The 23,257-nt window shown below is 39.4% G+C and overlaps 1 protein-coding gene across 10 annotated transcripts in view; it reads left to right on the top strand.

Moving 5' to 3' along the window:
- Positions 1 to 23,257, top strand: part of LOC120423423 (mpv17-like protein) — a 221,598-nt gene that overhangs the window by 80,533 nt on the left and 117,808 nt on the right. The gene's annotated exons all lie outside the window — the stretch shown is intronic.

Raw genomic sequence — 23,257 nt, 5'->3', positions numbered from 1 at the left:
TATGGAGTCGAAATAATCAATATGAAATTTTGACAAATAACTATACCAAAACCTACCAAAACTAATCAGCATACTCCGGATGTATATGCCCTGACAGGGTTACCAGATCAAAATTTAAAAGATCTGGCAAAGTATTGATTAAAAATCTGGAAAAAAAACTGGAAAAATCTGGCAGACGATAATCTAACAATTCTGGATAGTGAAGAGGAGAGAAGATATGTAGTATTAAAAACAGTTTGTAGATTTAAAATAGTATAACTGATTTCCTGACCTCAAAAAGTTGAATTTACATTTTCTTTAGGAAAACACATTATATGTTTATAAATTTCAGTTAAATTCCTTAATTTTAATCAAAAAGTTTTTAAAAATGAGCATTAAGTGAAAAATGGAATTTCCTAACTTTTAACCTAAGTGAGTGCTTCAAAAGTCCTTTGGAATGCAACTAGGATAATTGAAAGTAAAAATATATATATAGGAGCACCTCGATACGACCTGGACGACCTATACACTGGTGAAAAAATCGCTCTTAATCAAAAACAAGGCGACGATAAAAAGTGTTTCGTGTTACGATTATCTGGAGTGAAACTTATCCGAGGCCTTCGGATAATCTAGTCTGGACTATAACACTAAATCTTTATCTGAACGATGTAATCTAGCTCATATTCGACTTTTAAAACCTTCGAGCAGCAAAATTCAAATTGATTCGACTTGATAATTTAATCAGTCCCCATCCAATCCGCGTGACGCCGAACCATCATCCAATTGTGCGACTCGGGCAGAAAAGCTGTCTGTCGTTCATGTAAATTTCATTCCCAATTCCAAAACCGCAAGCCCGCGTCCGCCGGCCGTCGTCGTCGTCGTCGTCGTTGACGCATTTCAAATTCCACCTTTTACCATGTGCATGTTTAGCGCAACTCCTCGCTGATTGTCAGTCCGTTGTCGATCTCTGTCTGTCGTCTTGTCGAATGGCAAATTAAATGGGCGTTCTCATACAACTGCCAGCCACAGAGTCAGCCAAGTTCAGCGCCAACAATGAACGACCCCGCCACGAATTGTCGACTCAAATAGGAGGTATTCGAGTTTGGAGGTTTCGAGCTCTGAACTGGAAAAAAAATACACGCTGTTATGATAGAAGCCAGCACCCATTATTAGCATAAATTACCCGATTTGACATGCAAATTCGTTCCGAATACATAAGTCCCGGAGCGCACTTTGTTATTCATATGACATTAAAATTCGATAGATAAACCTAAAACGGCAGCAGGGTCCAACAAAACTCGGGGACAATCGCAACAGTCGAGGAACACTGAAAATGCCAATGAATGGTCGTTCAACTGAATCAATGATTCAGTTGTTGGAACAATCCGACAAAAAAATGCCAGGCCTGTCACATCGGCCGGCCTCGCTGGATAATGTATGGGAGGAAAACTTTACATGGCGACGAAAATAATAAATGTACCAACTGCCTCAATTCAGACGAAGACAGACAAAGAAACAACAACTCTTGGGGCTTGATAAATATTCAAGTATCACGAATTGAATCAAAACAATAAATGGATCGTTAAATTTAGAGCGCACCGCGCTTCGTGGTATCGTCTGCTTTCCAGCCGGGAATGCCAAAGTATATGGCGCAATTGAAATTGTTTTTGCGTTTTCGGAGGAAGGAAAAAGTTTCGCAAACAATCGGACTGTAATTTCTTTTACGGCATCTTGACTTTTTTTATTCGGCGAAGCCGAGGCATTTGTATTCGTGAAACACTTTTTGGGTAATCAATCTTTCAATGAAAACCTTAAAAATATCCAGCAAAATCAAACAACAACTTTCGCCACACTGATTATTCCTGATGTTTTTCGTGAGCTAAATCTTACATCATTTCGATGCAGTGCTTGAATCATCTATTTCCCATAACAATTCATCATCGCTTTATGAGGTTATCTGGGTCATCCCTGGAGCAATCTCGCACTGCAGATCCATATAAAATGAACTTATTCTTCCGCGCCGAGCCAAAAGCAAACTCAGTCTTTCTCTCTACTCTGCAGTGTGTAGCTCATAAACAATTTTAATGACATTATTTTTTATGACTCTCGCCCCATAACGTAACAATGTTGTTATGATTCACTTTTTACAACAATCTACCGCAAGTGAGCATAGATACAGCTTCCATGTAACCGCAAGAAAGGAGAGCAAAAAGACTGAATTTGCGTGCAACTTGGACGTGATGACTCATATTTTGCTGTGAGAAAGTTTGATGAAATAAAACAAAGCATGAAGTTGTTGCAGTTGACCACAATTTTGTAATTTAAGAAAGAAGTCAGATTTTCCACGGCTCAATCGCTAACTGTCTCATTGTAAAAATTTAGTAGGAAATCTCCTGTGGGACAACGAAACTAACTATTCAAATGGGAAATTTAAAAAAAACTACCAGCCAAGAAGTTCTTGGTTCAGATCCATCACGTTTACCTTGACAACTATTCATCATCCCAAAAATAGATTACCCGTAAACATAACCTCGCGGGCTTTGAGGGAATAACTACTTATCTGGCGACCACCGGACGACGGCTTACGACGCGACACACACGCAGCTCATGCGCCCATAATGCTTCCGTAATACACGGCCGGCTTTGTGGAGTTTCGCTTTCTGGATCGCACGGAATTTACACTTCCACACGCCACCGTTCTCCAGCGCGGCTCTTATCTCAATCTTGTGCCGAGGATTACGGCAAGCCCGCATCAATCGGCTTCTCCTCGAAATCCCTGTTGCCGCGCCCGATGAACGCATTATTTCACGGCTCAGGGGTCCCGTCCCAAGCCATCACAAAACCGTCGGACCTAATCAGCAATTACTAATCGTCATCTTCATCAATGTCAGGCCCCGTCGCCGTTCGACCGTCCGACCGACTGTCCATCAGCTGTAAATCATTCCACCCTGACCACGGTCCGGTCTGGCCTCGGAGCCGGTAACCTAATCCGTGAAATGAAATATTCAATAATCCGGCGACTCCTGCGCATACAAAGCTGGAGACCCTCCTCCTCCGTCTCCTCGGAACTTGAATGGTAGGTACGCGCTACATTAAGCCAGCACAAATTGTATGTGTGTGTGTGTCTTGAATAGATATCAACAAATCTCTTTCTCTTTCACGCAAACACTGCCGGACTGGGACTGCAGTAAAAAGCCTGAAACGATTTGGCTCCGGTGATTAATTTTTATTCTTTTCACAGCCTGAAACCCCGGGGAACACCGACGGGAAGGCCACCACAATGGAAAACAAAAGACCCGAGGCATAAATAAGCTTAGTTTATTTCCAAACACCATGAAAAATCCGTCTGCAGATTAGATATGCGCCCCTTTCCTCGGACAGTCAGGCACAGAGTGTGGTGACCAGCTCAAGGTGCGAGATGATCCATCCGTCAACCAGTCCGAGTACGACCCAGAGTGCAGTGTCAGGACGTTGCATGGTTCATTGAAGGCATTCATGGGGTTCGGGCTCACCATGGTGGCCAATGCAATGGTCAATTAGCGGTTCGTGGTTTGATTTTGACGAAATGCTTCCAATTTTGAATTGGAAACAGACAAAAATCAGCGTTGACAAAACTCTCTGGTTTTCTAGATGTCGTGGTGAATTAGCATTTGGACGGACTTATCGGGATTCGAACCACGTCATTTGTTGGCTTTTAAAAATGCCTTTTTATGGAACAATCTTGTTTTGAGCAATTTTGATCATTGATTTTTTCGCAATATTCAAAAGATTTATTGGACTACAATACACATCGTTTTAAACAAAAATAAGACAAGTAGGTACGGAACATTTGAAAATTAGGTCAAAGCACTATTCATTGGGTACGTCGTCATGGGAGTCGTGCATGATTCACGTGGCCTTTTTCGGGAATTTTTGACCACATAGTCTGCCGTCAAAAAATGGATAAACATCGAAATTCTTGCTTGTTTTGATAGTAGGATGAGACATGTAGGGTTAGTGAATTTTCACGATTTCGCGGACAGCATAAAATTCGTGAAATTCCACAATTTCCGCGAAATTCCATGAAATTCAAGGATTTTCGGAAATTAATGCACAAAAATACCAAATACTTTAACCACAAAGGTTTTAAGTGTTAATTTGATAAGTTTTCAATAGAAAACGTGATATTTACTTCTTGAACTCTTTAATTGAACTTTATTATTTAAAAGGAATTCAATTATTGAAATAGAACTGTTAAAACTTTTAACAAGAAATGAATACCTTATTTAAATAAGAAATAATTGTAATAAAACAAATACTTTATGTTCGGAATCATCAAATGATCCCAAAATGAGGAAAGTAAGATTGGATTGGCTTTATTGATATTTTGTATTTTTTCACAATATCATGTAACTGTAAAAATGCGTAAAGCAATACTGCAACAATTATACTTTTTGCTCAAAATAAAATGAAAAATGCTTCATCTTTGATACTTTTATTTTATTATGTTTTCATGGAACAAAACATTTTTTTCTGAATTCTTTGAAATGTTTAGTGAAAACGGAAGTGCAATAGACTGAAAACAAATGCACTTTCTTGCATTTATTGTCATTGACTGGGTTCGTTCAAAATAATGTTGAATATTATAGTGAAATTTCATTGTGAAGTTCGGCGAAGAGTTCTTCTTATATTTCTTATGTTCTGAAAACATATTTTATGAAAACTATTAATAATGTATAAAAATAGGAAAAAAAATACAAAAAATGATATAATGATGATAACCACGAACAAAGTGTTCAAATTTCATGGTACGTTTCTACGTTCGATTCCGATTTTGGGGGGGGGGGGGGGGGTCGACAAAAAATATTTGCATCAGCCTAACCTTCAAATTTCACCCCCCCCCCCCTCTCCCAATTCAATTCAAACAACCATGCAGGGCAATATGCACCGAGTGAATCGTGACACATGGGGCCAATTGAGACAGTTTTTTTAGCCAGGTTCTTGCAATATATTTTGATCTGTTGGAATAATTTTGGTTAGAACAGATATAGATCAACTAAATTAGTGCATCGATTTCTGAATTTGAAGCTCTTGAATTTTTTTAAAAACTGCTGTCTCTATTCAGACTGTAGTCCCCCGCCCAAGTTGGCGGTACCGAGTTTTTGCAAGATGATTTCCACAATTTTATCATATTTTTTCATCGATAATTTTCAGCAGCAATAATGATCGGATTAATCATAACTTGAACCAACTTTCAACTCATTATACGCTGCTTCCTCGCACCTTTCCGCAGTCAAATCGTTTCGCTGTACCACGCTGCAACAGGCGGGCCTTGCTGAGCTCATTTGTAACTTTTTGCCTCAGAGTAACCGATCACCACACTCCATCACCTAGGTCAGCAGCGAGCCGGCGGTGCGATCGACAACGGCGCTAATCAACGGGCTTGTGAGTTGCGCGTACAACTTTACGATGCAGCTAATTGATCCGTTGCCCCATCCAGAGCTAATGCATTATGCATGCAATGATTAGGTTTGCATGTTGTTTTTTTTTTCACTTTCCTTCAACTTCTCTCCCTTCATCATCAACCCAACGCCCGACACCCCACTATCAGTTTCCTCCGCACCGCGTGATGTTTTTGCCTCGTTTGCGACTTTTTTCACCTCACTCTCTGCTCCTTTTGTGAGGAATTCCCTCCTCAAATATCGCCTCAAGCTGGTGCGACGGAAAAATGTAGATTTTCGCACAAGCTGAAATTAAAACGAAATTCAAACACCATAATTAACCGGCACACGGGGGTCGATCTCTTGTTACAAGTCAAAGCTGGGACGAGGTAAGGATTTCCAGAGGTGGAAAATGTCTATAATCGCGACCCGGTCTAATGGTTTCAAACCGTTCGCCCGTCCGTCCGTCCGATATATCTGCGTGATCGCGCACTAACGATGAAGACGACGGCGAGGTTCAAGTCCCGGTCGTCGCCTCACCGCGTGCAAGAATTTTTAATCGGAATCACGAAATCGATAGCAACCTTTTAATTTTATGGGAATTTATACACAATCTCGACCGCAGCACACTATTCAATCTCGCTCGTTCGCCTGTGTCTGCAGTCGAACGCAGTTTGTATAATGGGATTAAGGCGAAAAAAAAAATAATTTATTCAAATTACTCATAAATTATACTTTATCTTTCAACCTCCCGGATCGTCGCCGCGTCATGCCGACGGTGGCTGCTGGCTTCCACCATGGCGATGAGTAAATTTTCCTGCAAGAGGATGGTGAGCGCACACTTTACACCAGGAGGCAAAGGTCACAGCGGAGTTTGACAGCGATGAGAGATGCTATAAATTATGCAAATAGAGCGACGGAATTTTGATTTTGGCTGATGATGTCACAGTTTTGGGCAGGGTAATAGTTTAGATTGGTTTGATTTATTGAGTATGCATGAGAAGAAATGATGAGCGAAGATAACGTAGATAAAATAAAGTTCAATCACTTAGTTTGTTTTTTAACTTAGCAAAGAGGAAAAAATAATATTCTTCTCTGATACAAACATACATAATGGTAACATTGCATAAACATTTTTTTTTTGTCTGCATTAACACGTTCATTTTCAGTGCTTGTTGGTATCGTAATCCGGGGCGTATCGGGACTACAGCTTGAAATTCTGCAATCGATGCACTATTTTTGTAAATCTGTGTCTGTTCTTTCCGAATCCAACCAAAATTATTCAAATACTGTATAGAAACGAAGTTGAAACAGCTGTCCCAAATCGCCCCATGTGTCCCGTTTCACCCAAGAAGACGGTACTCAAAACTTTGCTCTAATATTTTTTTTCTATTGCAACTTTCAGGGGGGCAGGGGGTAAAAATAATCAATGTGTAATTAGATTCATATCCAAAAATAAAGATTTTGTAAAAGTATAATTATGACAGCTGGGAAAGATTATTTACAATTACAAAGAAGATCTTAAAGTTTACATTTTGTGAACCAAAACTTTACAAAAAATAAAAAAATGTTACTTAAATAACGGAACATAAATTGACTTACTGTCATTGGCTAACGAAATTTACCTAGGTACTTTATTTTTCTATGTGTATGCGGTAACTAAGTAATTCTCTACGTTTTTGCAAATCGACTTTTCACTGTATTTTTGATTTGAATGAAACATTGTCCATCGATTCCTCAGGCTCAAAGAATTCATTTTGCATCTTTAGTTTATTCGTACAAGTCTCCATAGAAAAGTACCATCCTAAAACTCGAAAATCTATACCTTTAAGGGGGATTTTCTGATCGATTTGGTGACTTCTGCCATTTTGTATACCAATTAGGAAAAAAATGGAACTCTAAAATAATCTAAATCTAAATCTAAAAAATTAGCAAAATTTTTTCACAAAGATCGTTGCTGATAAACGTTTTTTTGACATAGGACTATGTCTCTACTTACTATATTGGGGGGCCAGTTCAGAAATTCGATCCAAAGCGTCACATTTGAGCGTTCAAAAAAAGGGGACATTTCGAAAGCTTATATCTTTTTTCCCTGTGAATTAATCCAGACGGTTGAACAACCAATCGAAAGGGGAAGACTTCAGCTATCGTTTAACTACATAGAAAGTTTGACTAAACATAGTTAAAGCACTTAAAACATGCAATCAAAATGAGTAATATTTCAGTACAAATCGGACAGATGACCAATCAGAGCGAGCGTATGCATTCGAGGCCGCACCCCTTTTGTGCCGTTCTCCGGCTGTGCCGCTATTTAAGCAGAAAATTTCGCAAAAGCAAGTCACTTTGGAACGAGCACTCGAACTGTGCACGTCGGGCCGGCGCGGAGCAGCAGCAGCAGCAGCAGCCAACAGAAGAAGAGGACCAGCAACCAGAAGGAAGAACCACCAGCAGCAGAAGGAGGAAATTCGAGCGAAGCGGACCGGTGGAAGTTGCTATGATGCTGCGGTTCTCATGAAAAATAGCCATTTCGACAATGGTGGCAAAACCTGGAGTGGCCGGTGATCTCAAAGCAGGTTCCCCCGGGGCCCGGGGGAACATTTACAGAACCATACGAGTTGTTGCAATATGGGTATCAAAATTCATGGTTTTTGATACTGAACATGAAAATTGACATTTCGACCGTAGTGGCCACAACCTGGAGTGGCCGATGCCCTCAAAGCATGTTCCCCCGGGGCCCGGGGTAACATTAACCGAAACATACGAGTTGTGGCAATATGGGTATCAAAATTCATAGTTTTTGATACTGAACATGCCAATGGCCATTTCGACAGTGATGCCCAAAACCTGGAGTGGCCGGTGCCCTCAAAGCAGGTTCCCCCGGGGCCCGGAGGTCCTTTTACAGAACCATATGAGTTGTGGTAATATGGGTATCAAAATTCATGGTTTTTGATACTGAACATGATAATGGCCATTTCGACAGTGTTGGCCACAACCTGGAGTGGCCGGTGATCTCAAAGCAGGTTCCCCCGGGGCCCGGGGGAACATTTACAGAACCATACGAGTTGTAACAATATGGGTATCAAAATTCATGGTTTTTGATACTGAACATGATAATGGCCATTTCGACAGTGGTGGCCAAAACCTGGAGTGGCCGCTGCCCTCAAAGAAGGTTCCCCCGGGCCTGGGGGGACATTTACAGAACCATACGAGTTGTTGCAATATGGGTATCAAAATTCATGGTTTTTGATACTGAACATGAAAATTGACATTTCGACCGTAGTGGCCACAACCTGGAGTGGCCGATGCCCTCAAAGCATGTTCCCCCGGGGCCCGGGGTAACATTAACCGAAACATACGAGTTGTGGCAATATGGGTATCAAAATTCATAGTTTTTGATACTGAACATGCCAATGGCCATTTCGACAGTGATGCCCAAAACCTGGAGTGGCCGGTGCCCTCAAAGCAGGTTCCCCCGGGGCCCGGAGGTCCTTTTACAGAACCATATGAGTTGTGGTAATATGGGTATCAAAATTCATGGTTTTTGATACTGAACATGATAATGGCCATTTCGACAGTGTTTGCCACAACCTGGAGTGGCTGGTGATCTCAAAGCAGGTTCCCCCGGGGCCCGGGGGAACATTTACAGAACCATACGAGTTGTAACAATATGGGTATCAAAATTCATGGTTTTTGATACTGAACATGATAATGGCCATTTCGACAGTGGTGGCCAAAACCTGGAGTGGCCGCTGCCCTCAAAGAAGGTTCCCCCGGGGCCTGGGGGGACATTTACAGAACCATACGAGTTGTTGCAATATGGGTATCAAAATTCATGGTTTTTGATACTGAACATGAAAATTGACATTTCGACCGTAGTGGCCACAACCTGGAGTGGCCGATGCCCTCAAAGCATGTTCCCCCGGGGCCCGGGGTAACATTAACCGAAACATACGAGTTGTGGCAATATGGGTATCAAAATTCATAGTTTTTGATACTGAATATAATAGTGGCCATTCCGACAGTAGTGGCCACAACCTGGAGTGGCCGCTGCTCTCAAAGCAGGTTCCCCCGGGGCCTGGGGGGACATTTACAGAACCATACGAGTTGTTGCAATATGGGTATCAAAATTCATGGTTTTTGATACTGAACATGATAATGGCCATTTCGACAGTGGTGGCCAAAACCTGGAGTGGCCGCTGCCCTCAAAGAAGGTTCCCCCGGGGCCTGGGGGGACATTTACAGAACCATACGAGTTGTTGCAATATGGGTTTCAAAATTCATGGTTTTTGATACTGAACATGACAATTGACATTTCGACAGTAGTGGCCACAACCTGGAGTGGTCGGTGATCTCAAAGCAGGTTCCCCCGAGGCCCGGAGGGCCTTTTACAGAACCATACGAGTTGTGGCAATATGGGTATCAAAATTCATGGTTTTTGATACTGAACATGCCAATGGCCATTTCGACAGTGATGCCCAAAACCTGGAGTGGCCGGTGCCCTCAAAGCAGGTTCCCCCGGGGCCCGGAGGTCCTTTTACAGAACCATATGAGTTGTGGTAATATGGGTATCAAAATTCATGGTTTTTGATACTGAACATGATAATGGCCATTTCAACAGTGTTGGCCACAACCTGGAGTGGCCGGTGATCTCAAAGCAGGTTCCCCCGGGGCCCGGGGGAACATTTACAGAACCATACGAGTTGTAACAATATGGGTATCAAAATTCATGGTTTTTGATACTGAACATGATAATGGCCATTTCGACAGTGGTGGCCAAAACCTGGAGTGGCCGCTGCTCTCAAAGAAGGTTCCCCCGGGGCCTGGGGGGACATTTACAGAACCATACGAGTTGTTGCAATATGGGTATCAAAATTCATGGTTTTTGATACTGTACATGAAAATTGACATTTCGACAGTAGTGGCCACAACCTGGAGTGGCCAGTGATCTCAAAGCAGGTTTCCCCGAGGCCCGGAGGGCCTTTTACAGAACCATACGAGTTGTGGCAATATGGGTATCAAAATTCATGGTTTTTGATACTGAACATGAAAATTGACATTTCGCCCGCTGGAGTGGCCGATGCCCTCAAAGCATGTTCCCCCGGGGCCCGGGGTAACATTAACCGAAACATACGAGTTGTGGCAATATGGGTATCAAAATTCATAGTTTTGATATTGAACCTGCAAATGGCCATTTCGACAGTAGTAGCCACAACCTGGAGATGCCGGTGCCCTCATGGAAGGTTCATTTTGGAAACTATGTTTGTTTTTTTGAAATCATCTGACCCGGTGGTCTCAATGAAGTTTGGTTACTTAATACTAATAAGAAGTTTACAAACATAAATATAGTCAAGTTATCAAAACATTTATGACAATTTTGCCGACAAATCTATGAAACAAAATAAAATAATCTTATTCCAGATTTCACTAGCAATCCAAAAACTCATTCAAATTGTTTGGTCCTATGTCTTTCGGTTATGTCTCTGACATACCATCTTGAACTTTTTTTTTAATTTGCTTCATTGCACAAAAAGAGCGAACTTTCGAGATAAAGGGTATGACGGATATTTAATTTTTCGCCATGTTATGAATTTTTCAAAAAGAAGTATAAAAAAATCCCTATAAAATACAGATATATCATTATTTAATTAGGTTCGTTTATTTATTGATTAATTTATTTTCATTCTATGCATTGTTGATACAACTTTTGATTGCTGAGAGCCTTGCAAAAAATTAAAACCACGAAAAAAAACAGTTTCAAAGTGCCACTCGGCCCTCAATTTTCAATCGATGATATCTTGGAAACTGTTGATCTGATTTTGACAAAGAACTTTGTCCTATGGTTTCTATACGGGGTGTCAATCCAAAATTTTCGCGAAGCGAAAACGTTACGTGACGAATTCCCCTCTCGGCAAATTTCCCCTCTTTTTGGTGCACGCTGGTTGGTTGAACAAACGTTTCCCAATCAGTCAATATAGAGACGTGAGATTGATGTATCTAAAATCACCCCCACTCTACCTCATAATTTTCGGATCGTCGACGCGGCAAAAAGTGAATAAGGAGATGTAGGAGAATGGGTGCAAAAAGGCGGGGCATACGTCCCCGATCTAAATTAACAAAACTCGGCTCGGTCGGTCCCGAAAATTCAGTCTGTTGCTGGCCGTCGACGAGACCACATCAGGAGCAGATGGCCTGGTGGCCCGTTTGCAGACGGCCTGGAGGCCCGGGAGCAGATAGCCTGGAGGCATGGACACGCCAAGACATGCCAGCCGGCATGAGCGGGAATTGGAATTGGCCACCACATTTCGGCAGTAGTGGCCACCACCTGGAGTGGCCGGAGGCCCCGGGGATGTTCTGATGGGGGGACATTTGCCGAACCATAAGAGTTGGGGCAATATGGGTATCAAACTTTAGGGTTTTCGATACTGGATATGAAATTTGACATTTCGGCAGTAGTGGCCACAATCCGGAGTGGCCGGAGGCCCCGCGGATGTTCCGATGGGGGGACATTTGCCGAACCATAAGAGTTGGGGCAATATGGGTATCAAACTTTAAGGTTTTTGATACTGAACATGAAATTTGACATTTCAGCTGTAGTGGCCACAATCCGGAGGGCCCCGCGGATGTTCCGATGGGGGGACATTTGCGGAACCATAAGAGTTGGGGCAATATGGGTATCAAACTTTAGGGTTTTTGATACTGGATATGAAATTGGACATTTCGGCAGTAGTGGCCACAATCCGGAGTGGCCGGAGGCCCCGCGGATGTTCCGATGGGGGGACATTTGCGGAACCATAAGAGTTGGGGCAATATGGGTATCAAACTTTAGGGTTTTTGATACTGGATATTAAATTTGACATTTCGGCAGTAGTGGCCACAATCCGGAGTGGCCGGAGGCCCCGCGGATGTTCCGATGGGGGGACATTTGCGGAACCATAAGAGTTGGGGCAATATGGGTATCAAACTGTAGGGTTTTTGATACTGGATATGAAATTTGACATTTTGTCAGTAGTGGCCACAATCCGGAGTGGCCGGAGGCCCCGCGGATGTTCCGATGGGGGGACATTTGCGGAACCATAAGAGTTGGGGCAATATGGGTATCAAACTGTAGGGTTTTTGATACTGCACATGAAATTTGACATTTCGGCAGTAGTGGCCACAATCCGGAGTGGCCGGAGGCCCCGGGGATTTTCCGATAGGGGGACATTTGCCGAACCATAAGAGTTGGTACAATATGGGTATCATAATGGTTTGGTTTTGGTGTCATGGGTATCGAGGTTTGGGGTGTGGGATGACACCCCTGAATGGCTCGGGGAATCTTGTAGGTGGGGGAAGGTAGAAAAGGGGCTAGGGGAAGTGGGGGGGGTATGGGGAATTTACTGCTTGTGGGGGGGGTTTACTGGGTCAGGGGTTTAGGAGGCTTGATGTGGAGGGTTTGGGTGCTTGTCTAGTGTGAGGTTGATTTGTGTGAAAGGTTGTGGGATGTGCTGCAGAATCGGGATTTGGTGTGCAAAGAGTTGGTAGTGGCAGGTCGGTGAGTTGTCGAATGTTTTATTAGGGTCTTTGATTAATGAACGCGTGTCATGTGCACAAGTAATTGTACTATTTTTGTAGGGGGAGGGGGGTTGGTGTTGGGTTGATGGGGGTTTGGGGGTGAGGGTGGGAGTTGAGTTTTTTGGGATTATTGATGAGAGGACCATTAGTTTCTTTGTAATTAATGGTCATGTGTATCATTAACCACAGCGGAAAATTGGGGTATTGTAATATTGGGATGGTTTATTATTTTTTTAAAATAGTTTTGTCTGATTAAGGTGCGCCATTATTTGTTATTGTCTGTGGTGTTGAAGTTGCAGGGATTTCTGGGGGGGGGTGGGGATGTGTTGGAGGAAGATGGGACTCTATTTGGAAAAAAAAATTATAAGATTTGTTTTCGGAATAATTTAACCTTTAAATACTTTTTACTTAAAAACAATGCATTTTATAAATAAAAACACATACGAAAAAAGATTTTTGGAAGCTTTTTCGGGTGAATCTAATCTAATCTAATCTAATCAGACCCTAACGCAGCCAATCTTTCGAAGGGATCCTGGAGAGTGCCTTAGGTTAGATGACGCCTAGCACTCTTCTTGTCATTTATTAACATTTGTAGTGCGCCATTGCATCGGAATGCATTGAAACATCACAAGCGTTAAAGCGGCCAGGCCTACTGCGTAAAGCCGTATCGCAGAGATGACTCGTAATTGGGTTGAGTTTGAGCACTGAGTGTTCGAACAACAACACAATTCTGAATCGACAGGAGAGGAAGAAGCGTGGGGACACACCACCATACGCTCCGAGATTTGGTTGTATTCGTTGGGAGCACCATGCTAAGAAGGTTTGGTACTCCGGGACCCTCTGGGATGGGACATTGTATTTCCACGAATGCCCTGGACACTATTTGCCGTGGTTATAGCGCCACAATTTTGGAAGCTTTTTCGGGTGAAACTTTTAAACTTTCCAAAATAACTGTTTTTTTTTTTTCAAAAAAATCATAGCTTATTAGGGTATCAATATAGTCTAAATCAGCGATTCCCAACCTTGTTCTAGGTTGGTACCCCCTGCCATGTAAACCAAGTAGGCCCGGTACCCCCGTTGAGAATCGCTGGTCTAAATAATCCCAGAAATGCAGTCATTATTGACCAGCAATCAAGAGATAAAAAAGGCCCACATTTCCAGAAATTTTGGCTCCTTCCCTCATCGTGTACGTTAAGGAATTTTTCATAATTTATTAACTAATGTAAATTCCCTTACAAGTTCAAAGGTTGACCGCAGAAAAAAAAATTGTGATAAAAGAAACAATTGAGTAATTTTATCATCTTTCGCGTAAATAATCAAATTTCAAATAAAGCCTGTCATTAGAAAAGGTACGAAACATGCTTATGGTACCAAATCAATCTCAAGTGTTTCAGTTTTTATCAGGGCTCATCGATAATATTTTCAGTATTGGAATTTTTTGTTAATTGTTGAACTAACAAAGTCGCATTTTAAAAGACTCGAAATTTTCTTTTTATATTGCATTTTTTTAATATTTTCATCATGATTTTTTTTTCTAAATATGGCAGCATATAGCTAAATTAATAAGAACAGTTATCATATGGTTATCAATGGTTACTTAGCGCAAAGGAATTTTTATTAGAGGAGACACAAAATTGTTTAGAGGAGACTCCGAAATATTTAAGTTGATTAGATTTTTTATGAACAGTGGGACATGAAACAACAAATCGGAACAACCTGCTACTTTTTTTTGAAGGAAAAATTTGAATATGTGTGAAGAAAAGCAAAATTGAGATTTTTTGTTTCGAAACATTGTAAAATGTGAATATATATTTTGTGACATTTGTTATCGAATAAACTTGAGGACTGCAAAACTAACCAAATTCAAAACTTCGATGTGTTTTCTATTAAATTGTAGCTTAATGGACTCAGCGATGAGTTGATGTTAACGCGATATTCCAAGTCCTCCCATGGTATCGTAGCTTCAGACGTGACGGTGAATAAATTTGAATCCTTAAGCTACTAACACAATTATATTTTTCACGAGATGCTTATAAGAAATGCTCGAGGTTTGAAAAAATTAAATCATACAAATGAAACAAAAATAATATACTCTCAAAAAAAAGAAACCAACAGACCAAAATCATCGGGGTGTTAAATGCCCCACTCGAAAAATGTCACCTATCCTCCGAGAAGTCGCATTAAATATGAATCTACCTTCTGTGTGACACATAAACCGTATCTGACATCAGTTCTTGAGAGATATACTGCCCATGATCGCATAAATGTCCCATATGCATTTTCATCACTTTTGAGTTATTGATGCAGTTTTGTTCAAAATCGTGTGCTCTTTCTAAAGAGCCTATAACATCCAGTACTTTGTTCTAGAAATCGGGAGGAAATCCAGTTTTTCGGTGCAAACTTAACACGTAGCCTTATGTGTGGGACAAACTTCAAATGCGTTTATCTCAGTTTGCTGTTTTTGCATATGGGACATTTATGCGAACATGGGCAGTATAGGTCCCGTCTACGTTCGCCAACGTTGTCTAGCTGGCTGTCATCTCCTTGTGGACGTCTCTCCAAGAGGCGGGAATGAGAAGTTGTAATAAACCTTAATTTTTTAAAATTAAGTTTCTGTTCACTGCTCCTCATGCCCTGCCTGTTTGCCAATCTTAATGCCAGATAGCTGTCGCGTTTTCGTTTTTTTTTTTGTTTCTGCTGCTCCCTCCTTCCAGCCAGCTCGACATCGTTTCTCTTATCTACCACTCTAGATCACTTAATCATTTCGTGCTGCTGCCGGCTCCAGCACTACTACCGCTGCTGCTGCTGTCCTGTCGAGTAATCTCTCTTCTGTTCGGTTGCCTCCGTTGGCGTTTGCCTGCCGGTTGGTCTGTCGTATGGGCGGAATGACAAACAGTGACTTGGTCTTGGACATACATTTCGAACGACATGTGTGCTCCCCCCGCAGGCTAGGTTTTCTCTGGAACTCTCACGACGACGAAGGAGCGACGTCATCGCCGGAGAGTGTGCCAGTTGGTGGATTTTTGTATAAATATGTACTTATCGCACTAATTAGTATCGCAGGAAATCAAATCATTTAATTATCTGATTCGTATTTTCCTCAAATTAAAAAAATAACTAGACAGATGTGTTCAGTTTAACAAATTCAAACAAATATTTTCAAACAAGTGCACTTTGCTTCATTTTACAATGCCTCCATTGCATTTCTCAGCCCGTTCCCTTTGTGTCATCAGTAACAATTAAACCAGTTTCAGGTAACCGCACGCAAAGTGGTTATTCGTGTACAGGACACATCTGCAACAACAGCATCGCATGTTGCTTTGGAACTGTTTTTGAGGCAATAATGTATTACATTTTCTCCATCCTGACAGATATATCAAGTACTGCTGCCAGCAAATGTGCCTTCCACGTTGTGCCACCACACCAGGCATGCATGCATGCATCCATCCATCGTCATTATCATCATCTATCGTCATAAAACTGTCACCGCCGTCGACCTGACCCCAGCCTGAACCAGCTGAAGCGAGGCACACATCGTGACTGTAATTACTTCAATCAAAATTACTGGCATCAGCCGGAGTGGAAAACTGAACTGCAATTATTTGTTTGGTAATCATTAGGGTTAGTGAAATTTCACGATTTCGCGGACAGCGTGAAATCCGCGAAATTTTACTTTTTCCGCGAAATCCCGTGAAATGTTTGTGTGAAACTGTAACGATTTTTCTCAAAATAATTGATCAAACTCAAAAAGGAATAAAATAATATTATGAACTACTGTAGAATTAGGCGAGTGAATACCCTTGTTTAGATACTAATATATAGTGAACTTTGACGATTGTGCGGACGGCGTGAAATTTATCAATTTTCTCAAATCTTTTTTTTAAATAACAACATAATAAATATGTTAACCATAATGACTATTTAAGTAAATTTTATTAGTTTTCAATTGAATAGCTTGATATGAAACATTTGAAGAATTGTTCAGATTTTATAGTTTTGTTAAAAACAAACTCAATTTACAGTCATCCCTCATATTCGGAACAGTTTACAGATCGGCCAATGTTGAAAAAAATATAGAAAATCGATAATTGAACTTAATGATTTCCTTTTACCTTCATTTGATTGCTTTTTTTGCGATCTTTCGAATGCTGTATCGAGCAACTGCAAATTTTAAGTTTTATATCAATTCCTTTACTATTGAAATAGCAAGAGAATGTCCAAATGAAGGTCTTAAAAATAGTAGGGTCGACAGAAAAGATGCATTTGGCATGCTATTGACAAATTATCACAAAAATGTTCCGAATTTGTGGGTGTTCCGAATATGTGGGATGACTGCAGTAATATTTTCAATCGTTGTAATAATAAATTTAATGCTATTTTATTTGAAAGGTATAATTTCAAAAGAAATTAAAAGAATCAAGCTTTTTTTATTCAAAATAAATTGAAGATTTTTTTTTCTTTGAAATCACCTTTTAAAAAGATTCAGTTTTTTTCTGAGTTCTGTTAAATTTTAACGATATTTGATTATTTGGGTGGATGATTCCCGTAAAAGATAAAAAAAAATACTACCCATTATTGTTTTCTGCTCTCATTTTGAAGTGAAATTTCGATTTCGTTACAAATTATATTATTTTTGGCTATTGATTTTAAATTTAGTTTTTGAAAAGTGAGATGAAAACCTGAAAAATTATGTTTAAAGGGCTAAATGAAAATTCAAATAATTTTACTCATTTTGGCTGGACAAGATTGTTAAATCTTGCTTTGATATGAAATTCAATAAAATTTAAAATGATAAAACAGAAGCAAACCACCGAAAACTTTCATGCATTCTTAGTCGAATACGCATGCCCTAAAATTTGTTAACCAGGTGGAAACATTTATGAAAATAAGGAATTTTTTTTTGTGTCGCGTTCAAATTTAGTGAAGATTTTTTCAGATTATTGAAGAATAAAACATAATGAAGCATAAAAAGTAGTTTCTGTGATTTAAACATAAGATTTTTAGATTTATTTTAACATTTTTCACGTTCCGCGAAATTTGCGTGAAATTTGGTGTTTTGAAATTGAGGTCCCCGTGAAACTTGCTATTTTCGAGCGTGAAAAATCACTAAGCCTAGTAATCATTTATTTTGACATTTTTCTGGCAACTCATGTCGAATAATTAAAAATTTCTGAAAAAATTTGGCCATTACAAATACTTTTTAAAGTTTTTATCGAAAAAAAATGAGGAGAACAATATGAATAAATTGAATTTTAAAGGTTCAAGGAAAGGTGGTCATCACTGATCTATCATCAAATTATTATAAAGAAGGTATGTTGGAAAGTTATTTGGAAAAACAAAGGAAAACACAGGAAAATTGAAATAACAAGCCATAGTCTCAACATTTGAATGCAAAAAGTATTTTAAAATGCATTTTACATTAGTTCAGTTGTTTTGCAATCATTAGTTTTCAAAAAATGTAAGATTTGACGAAAACAAAAACTTAACCGAAAAAAAACCTTTTTGCGATACTAAACATCGACAATTTTCAAAAATTCAAAAGATCAACCAATTCAATCAACTCAAACATACTAAACATGATTCTCAACGCAGGGGAATGCATTTTAAATTGATTTCAGCTGAATGCACTTAAATTTCTATTGCCGCTTAATAAGAAGGGGTTTTCTGTCTTCGGTACAAAATACACGGAAAAATCCTGATTTTTTTATTTGACCTGCAGAATTTCCAGAATAGGTGTTTATAATTTTCGAAATGATAGTAGAATTTACGACAGCGTTTAGGACGGTACAAAATCATGAACCGGAAAGATCTTTGAAGAAAAAAATAATATCTCGTCCAGCGATTGAATAATCATCATCAAAAGAAAATCATTGGACGTTCATCGAGAGAAAAAATCTGAAGGGAGCATGGCTATATTCTCTCTCGCGCACGAAAGATCGGTAAGAAGAATCTAAAAAAATCATCATCATGATTATTCGGCGGAACATCTTTTTCACTACTACACTTGCAAGTGTAACGTCACACGTCGAAAAATGACTTGTCACTTTTTGTAGATGGGCAATGTGTGTAAGCAAAGTGAAATATTTTTTTGAAGTGGTGCTGACAAGGAAATTCACTAAAAATCATCAGCAGATTGATTTTCTTGGAGAAGTTCAGGAGCGATTTTCTTTTACGTGATTTGCCTCCTCTATCTTTCGCGGGTGAAGAAAGTTCGCAAGCGAAAATGATTTGTTTGCGATTATTCCATCCCTAATAGGGTGTTTCAGCCAAACAAAAATGTTTTCAGATTACGGCAAACCGAGGTTCCCCTTGTAGAGGATACCCATAGGGACTCTCATGCCAAATATCAGCCCATTTGGTTGAGAATTGGCCTGTCCCCAGCAGTTTAAAGTTTACATGGAAATTGCTATGGGATTTTTATGCTTTTCGTTCAATCGTTCCTACAGGTCTGGGGACAACATGGATTCACTCGGAATAAAGACAGGAGTGTAGGGGATGGTCCAATGATCACATTCCAGAAGGAATTAGGGTTGTCCATTCTGTCCCCAAGGTGCGCATTGGATCGACGTCCGGTGTCTCCAAAACCAACGATTCATCCTTCAAAAGCATCGCCTTTCCTTAGTATGCTATGACGGCTAGGGGAAAACCACGACGCCCCTTATCAGATGGTGAACACGTGGAGAGGCATCGATTGCATTTTTATTACAAAATCATCATGCTACGTTATTTAGTTGAGTTGAAATCCTTACAGGAACATCAATAATTATAATTTTATTACTTTAAAGAATGTTTCTGAGCCAAAACTTGAGTGTATGCTCTGCCACGTGTTCACCGTCTGATATGGGGCGTCGTGGTTTTCACCTAGCCGTCATAGCATACTAAGGAAAGGCGATGCTTTTGAAGGATGAATCGTTGGTTTTGGAGACACCGGACGTCGATCCAATGCGCACCTTGGGGACAGAATGGACAACCCTAATTCCTTCTGGAATGTGATCATTGGACCATCCCCTACACACCTGTCTTTATTCCGAGTGAATCCATGTTGTCCCCAGACCTGTAGGAACGATTGAACGAAAAGCACAAAAATCCCATAGTAATTTCCATGTAAACTTTAAACCGCTGGGGACAGGCCAATTCTCAACCAAATGGGCTGATATTTGGCATGAGAGTCCCTATGGGTATCCTCTACAAGGGGAACCTCGGTTTGCCGTAATCTGAGAACTTTTTTGTTTGGCTGAAACACCCTAATCCCTAATCTTGTCAAACAAAATTTTAAAATATTTCGGATCCGAATTGAAATTTGCAATTGAATATGAATTTACTATTTTTCACAAAGTGCATTGTTTTCATGATATAGTTATGATTTTTTTTTTGACATTTTCAAATGCAATGCATGATTTGAACATCTTGAAAGTATTTTTATTGCAAAACAAAAAAACTATTTTTAACATATAAAATTGATCAAAAAGTTCCCAAGAGAAATATTTCGAGTTGAAAAATAAGGATTAATTAGGAGACACTGAGAAAAACTTATTTTTCACAAAATATAAACTTTGAGAGGCTGTATTTCAGCAACCACCAACAAAGTGAAAAAAAAAAGAAAAAGTTGGAAATTTTCTAAGCTTATCCAATTTAAAACTGCATAATTAAACAGTTTTCGAAAAAAAATCACATCACTTTTAGTTGTATTTTTAATTTTGTAACCAAAAATGATTTTTTTAATACCTTTTTTTTAAATTCAATTCAATTCGGTTTTATTTGTGAATAATCAAGTTACAATGAGTTCATTTAGGTACATACCTGAGTTTTGGTGTTCCTTTCAGCTGTGTTTTACATCGTAATTCAATCGAAAAAATATTTCTTATAACTATGGAATAGAAAAGAGTAAGAAAAAGTTTTCAAAAAACTTAAAGAAAGAATATTTTTTTGTTATTGTTTTTATATTTTTTCAAAAACATATAACTACACAAAGATCAAAGATTGACCCATCACTAGGTTAAATTCCAAATTTGAGCTCGATCTGATCACGGGATGACTGACCTATGCGATGATTCATTATTTTTGATGATTCGTCAACCTTGTCATGAGATATTTGAAGGTAAATGGATAGTTTCAAGTACTTATTTCAAGAATAATTTAAATTTAAAGACATAAATTCCATTAATTTCATTGACTTGATCTAAAAAAAACGGTCAGAATTGATTATGTAAAAATCTGTTACAACAAACTTCTATTCAAGGCACTGACGTACCATAAACCCCATTCCAATGCACCAACAGCGGCGAAGTGATAAATGTTGAATGGGACGCATAAAACGGACGGAAAAGACGTAACAAAAGATATAAAATCTTAACAACCAAATAAACCCCGGTAGCATTTGCCGCGCGTGAGTGGATTTCATTCTTCATCACATTCTGCTCTGATCGCCCGCGGTTTGGAGCAGTCAGTGGCGCTTCCAAAGTTGAAATCGAATAGCAACAACAACAAAAAACTGTTTCCGTCGAACTTTTTTTTTATCCACCCCGGGATTTGTTTGCCCTGGTCGTTTCCCCTCAGCATTGCTTTGTAGCGTGCATTTATCGATCATTTTCCTCCCACTTTTCGACCCCGAACTCACCTTCCATTCTACATCATTACGCAGCCCCTCCCCCCTTTTGCCCCCTTCCTCCTCTAGGCAGGTTCATAGCTTATAATTAAAAACTTAATTTCTTGACAGCGGCAGCGAACGAAAGAACGAGTGCGAGAAAAGCACCATCAGCGTTGAAATGGGTGGAAGAAGAAGCAAAAAAAAGTTTTAATTGATAGGTACAGCCGAATGAGAAAAGCGGCAAAAAATATTACCACCATACATTGTAAAAGTGAACACAGTGCTGAAACGTATACTTTGGTGCTACACTTTTGCGTTTTTTTTCTTCGTCATGTCCATCGAAGACTACCAACGGCGATGACGACGCTGGAGACGAGACGAGGCGCGCCAAACTCTATCGTTCTTAACCCTCTACAACCTAACCCCGCCTTTAGACGGGCTTCGATCTGAAAAATCGCCAAAAATCCATTTTTCAACCAATTTTAAATCTTTGAAATGCATTGGAAAGAAGAACTCTTGAAATTTTAGAAAATTTTAGGGTTGGAAGTTTTACTTGTTTTATGTGACTTTGCCAATGTTTTTAAAAATGTCATTTTTTTAGGGGTCAACTTTGGCTGTGTTTTTTACTAACATTTCCTATATTTTAAGTAAAAATAAGTATGCAGTAATTTTTGTAGTGTCCCAGACTATGCCTCTACGCATTTGTTTACAATATAAATGATAATGGTGCCATTCTATAGCAGAAAAAGTGAAAAACAAGTAAAAAATTGAAAAAGTGACTGTAAAAACATGAAAAAATTAGATAGGCAAAATGTAATGATAGGAGGTGTTAGAATAGGCCAAATACTATCAAAAACAAACATAAACTAAACAAGATAAATGAAAATTAAAATACTAAAAATAAAACAAGAAAAACATAAAACAAGAGAAGTGAAGTTTTTCGTAGAACAAAAGTTGCTCAAAATGACCTCCTGAACACGGGAAAAATAAAAATTTTCGAAAAAAAATTTGGGCAGTAGAGGGTTAATTCATAAAGACTGCTCGAGCCTGCTGGGTGGTTGCAACATGCCGGAAAGCGGAATGGAAATAAATGGGGGAATTATGTTGAGTGATCATCACCCGCGGAGGTATGGTAAGCAAGAATCAGATGAAGTCCTTAAACTTTTCTTAAACAACTTTTCGCTTTGAGTTTTTTTTTTCAATTTTTTATTTTAACTTAATCACGAATCCGTGGAAGTCCATTTTTCGATATTTTGTGACGGTGGGGCGGTACGACCTTTTTCATTTTTCTGGATTTTTACTGAGACGCGTTTTTCAGTGATGTGTACTTCGAAACCGTGAAGGGATGAAAATTTGGAGTCAATGGGACTTTTATGTAAAATTGGACTCACAACATGATGACGTACTCAAAATTCCGTAAAAAAACATATTTTTCATCAAAAAAGATAAAACATATTTTTTATAACGCTGCCATTTCCCGTTACTAAACTGTCACAAATCTTAAGACATGTCATTTTATGGGAAATTTAATGTACTTTTCAAATCTTCAATAACCCAGAGAGGTCATTGTCCCAGAAAAGTCAATCGTGTGCTTTTTAAAGTATTTTTTTTCGGAAAGTTCAGCAAATTTTGCCATTTTTTTATGATTATACATCAAAATGTTGTTTTTGTCTTTTCTACAACTTTTTAAATCATTGTTGCACTCTTAAAACAGATCCAC

Source organism: Culex pipiens, chromosome 1 (genome assembly GCF_016801865.2).
Source record: "Culex pipiens pallens isolate TS chromosome 1, TS_CPP_V2, whole genome shotgun sequence".
In the NCBI taxonomy this organism is placed as follows: domain Eukaryota; kingdom Metazoa; phylum Arthropoda; class Insecta; order Diptera; family Culicidae; genus Culex; species Culex pipiens.
The sequence above is the reverse complement of the archived record's forward strand: the minus strand, read 5'-3'. Positions and strand labels throughout refer to the sequence as shown.